The sequence below is a fragment of the Herpailurus yagouaroundi genome, unplaced genomic scaffold (assembly GCF_014898765.1).
Source record: "Herpailurus yagouaroundi ecotype Mexico unplaced genomic scaffold, PumYag 197, whole genome shotgun sequence".
Taxonomy (NCBI): domain Eukaryota; kingdom Metazoa; phylum Chordata; class Mammalia; order Carnivora; family Felidae; genus Herpailurus; species Herpailurus yagouaroundi.
This window is the reverse complement of record NW_024412428.1, coordinates 27,543,191-27,546,938: the sequence shown is the minus strand read 5'-3', so window position 1 is coordinate 27,546,938 and position 3,748 is coordinate 27,543,191. Positions and strand designations below refer to the sequence as shown.

The 3,748-nt window shown below is 49.7% G+C and overlaps 1 long non-coding RNA gene across 2 annotated transcripts in view; it reads right to left on the bottom strand.

Moving 5' to 3' along the window:
- Window positions 1-3,748, bottom strand: part of LOC121013013 (uncharacterized) — a 22,704-nt gene that overhangs the window by 3,800 nt on the left and 15,156 nt on the right. The window contains exon 3 of one of the 2 annotated variants that reach the window (XR_005782460.1): window positions 3,003-3,623. The exons of the other annotated variant lie outside the window; for it this stretch is intronic. This is a non-coding gene — a long non-coding RNA (uncharacterized LOC121013013). Of the gene's footprint in view, window positions 1-3,002; window positions 3,624-3,748 lie in introns of those variants that run through there. 2 annotated transcript variants of the gene reach the window in all.

Here is a 3,748-nt window from a genome sequence, read left to right as displayed (position 1 = left end):
GAGAGAGAGAGAGAGAGAGAGAGAGAGAGAGAGAGAGAGAACAAGCAGGGGAGGGGCAGAGGGAGACAGGGGACAGAAGATGTGAAACAGGCTCCATGCTGACAGCAGAGAGCCTGATGTGTGGCTCGAACTTGCAAACTGTGAGATCATCACCTGAGCCGAAGCCGGCCGCTGCTTAACCAACTGAGCCACCCGGACACCTTGAGATATGTGTATTATAGTAGAAAGAAAATTCCCCAGTGAAAAGAATGGTTCACTAAGGAGAAACATTTCAGATGGCAAGGACTGGTTGGTTAGAGAAGAGATATTTCGTGTGTGTGCGCCCATGTGCATTTATTTGGTAGGTAGAACTTTGCACGTTTTATCTGTAAATAACAGACAACCTAAACTCAAGTGGCTTGAACAATCAGGAAGTTAGGAAATCTGTTTCCTTGTATAACAAGAAATCCAGTGGCGAATCAGGCTACAGGTGTAGTACATCAGAGCTCCAGATCTACTTCTATTGTTCTCTTTGACTGGTTCTCCATCGTGTGTTGACTTCACCCTCTCGGTGTTAGCGGTCCCAGACATCAAATTCCAGTACAACGTTCAGAGGAAGAAATAAAAGCATAACTGGCCCAGGCTTGGCCAGTGCCCTTGCAGGGGGTGGGGCGGGGGCTCCCCGTGGCACACAGAGTAAGTTTGACAAATCTCACTAACCGGCTTCTAGACAGAATTCAGATGAGAGCAGAGGGAGCTGTATGTTTAGCTTATGGAAGACCATATTGTTACGGATTTTTACGCCCCTTTTGTGTGCAGAACTCACATTGGAAGATTTCTCTGCAGCAAACTCCACTGGGCACTATCCGCTCACAGCTGTGTGACCTTCACCTGAACCTTTGCTACTGTGCTTACTTGGCTTACAAGTACCACATTGGGGCTGGATTTCTAACATTGCACACATGTTATCTGAAATCCTCCTTAAATTTGCTGCTCTAGTCAATACACCGAGGATCCACTACAGAAACGTTCTGTTGCTTTAACGTCAGCCCTACTCAGGGCTTGTTCTTGCAAACTTGTTTGCCCACTGAAAACATGAGATCGGTAGCCCTTTTGCGTTCCCAGATGACTTAACAGCTGCTTTGGATCAGCTGCACAACTGGCCCGAATGACTGCAAACATTGGTCATCAAGATGGCTAAGAGACAAGTTTCAACAGCGCAACAGTCAATTTCAGGGCAGCAAGTTGATGTGGCCAAGCCCTAGTCCGCTCTTCCTATGTATTCCCAGCTGTGCTGCTTCTAATCCTCATCTTCGGTGCTGGACAGGACAATTTTGTAAAACACAGTTACAGTCCCGTCATTCACTTGTCCCCAGCCTTACATCCTTTCTCCGCACAAACAGATGAAGTACAAAAGAGCTGCTGGCATCAACCTCTTTTTGCAAGTTTTTGTCCTGAAATCTCTACAGGATGACCTGTGGCCTCTCCACACGATGCCCCAGTCACCCCAAAGAACCAGCTGTTGCCTCTTTGAGCACCCATGTGCTTCCTCACCTCTGAGTGTGTATGAGGTTCTGGGTGGACCTACCCCCTTCCCTGTCTCATATCTGCTTCTCATTCCTTTTTTTTTTTTTAAACGTTTACTCATTTTTGAGAGACAGAGAGAGACAGAGCATGAGGTGGGGGGGGGGGAGGGGCAGAGAGAGAGGGAGACACAGAATCGGAAGCAGGCTCCAGGCTCTGAGCTGTCAGCACAGAGCCCAAAGCCGGGCTTGAACCCGTGAACCGTGAGATCATGACCTGAGCCGAAGTTGGATGCTCAACCAACTGAGCCGCCCAGGCGCCCCTCTGCTCCTCATTCTTGAGGCTACAGCTCAAACATCACCCTTAACCAGAGGCTTTCTTTATTCTCATGGCTGTCAATCAGGTAGTCCCTTCTCTGGGCCCCTGTGGCACTTTGGTCCAGGGCTCAACGGTTGAATTGTAGTTATTTATGTACCTGTTTGTTCCCCCCACTACTACAGTGACTGGCTCTTTTTCATTTTTGTGGGTATGGGTAGCACAGTGACCAGGAACTAGGAGCTGTCCGAAGAATATTTAACAGGGGAAGGAAACAAGGAAAGAAAGAAGGAAAGGGTGGAGGGGAGGGAGGGAAAGGAGGAAGGGAAGAAGAGAGGGAGGGAGGGAGGGAGGGAGGGAGGGAGGCCGGGAGGATGGAGGAATCTGGTCAACATGTTCTCCTAGATCCTAGGGACTCTTTATCTCCCTTTCAAGTCTTATCTCTGGCCAGGGGTAAAAATGATGACTAAAGGTAAGGAGAGGACCCGAAAGGTAGCGTCTGGAGGGTGTCTAGCTGTCCCAGGCTTCAATAGCCAGCCTAAAGACAAGCAACCGCCCTCTCTTCTCTGTGGAACAGAGTAAATGTTTTACTGAGAATCTCTTCTGTGCCAGATATGTGCCAAATGACCCTGGTATTTTTAAAAAGATGAATTAGGGGCGCCTGGGTGGCTCAGTCGGTTGAGCTCAGCTCAGGTCACGATCTCACGGTCCGTGAGTTCGAGCCCCGCGTCGGGCTCTGGGCTGATGGCTCAGAGCCTGGAGCCTGTTTCCGATTCTGTGTCTCCCTCTCTCTCTGCCCCTCGCCCGTTCATGCTCTGTCTCTCTCTGTCCCAAAAATAAATAAACGTTGAAAAAAAAATAAAAATAAAAATAAAAAGATGAATTAGACACAGTCCTTGGTAGTCTACACGTTAGTTATCCCAATGCTCTCCGGATAGCTCAGAGGCCATACTCTTTTCTCATATCAAAAAACTCCCCTTCTTCGTTAGTCTGGTTGTTTCCGAACTCTGGATGTCAAGGTCTGGAGAAGGCTCCAGTTTTCACATCACACTGAACCTGAATGTGGAAGTCGGGTGATCAGTCCCTTATTATTGTTCTTTGGTTTTTGTCTCCCCAAATCTGTTTCTTTTTTAAAAATTATGTCTATTTATTTATTTTGAGGTGGGGAGGGGCAGAGAGAGAGGGAGAGAGAGAGGATCCCAAGCAGGCTCTGTGCTGTCAGAGCCCAGACCTGAGCCCAGATCAAGAGTCTGACTCTTAACCTTAACCGAGTGAGCCGCTCCAAGATACTAATACTTGAAATGAAGGACTTCTCTGCAGGGCTGTAGGGTTGGAGGAATAGAGAACGAGTGAACAGACAGCCCCATCACTGCTGGGACAGACAGGGAGAGGTGGCAGCCACCAGTCAGAGGACAGCATTCAGACGAGACCCCTCTGACCACTGAAGATACTACATTAGGAATAACGTGGTAAGGAAGACAAGACGGTGGTTGAGTCCCGGGAACCTCCCACACAGGGGCCAAAGACAAAATGACAATGGAGCAAGTCAACCTCCTCTTCCCCCTCCCTGTGCTTGCTCCGTGTGGAGGCCAAGGGCCAAAAGGCGGCTTCTCTTCCCTCCAAATCCACCCCCCTCCACGACCTGGTCACCACGGTGGGGGCTGCAGCAGTCACCCCTGCAGAGGGAGAAGAAGAGGCTGGAAGAAGGGACCGGAGAGGAGAGGAGAGGCAGTGGCAGGTGGAACCTTAGGTAGGCTGACACTCCAAGCCCCCAGTGCGTGCTCCAAGGTCCCATCAGCCTTCAGCTGTAAAACAAATTAATTAAAACACAATTACTTCCAAGTCGGCACGGTCAAAGCCTTAATCCCCAAGCGCTGGCGGTTTGGTGATTAGGGGCCCGGTGAGACCGCGCTGCTCTCTGGCGCCCCGC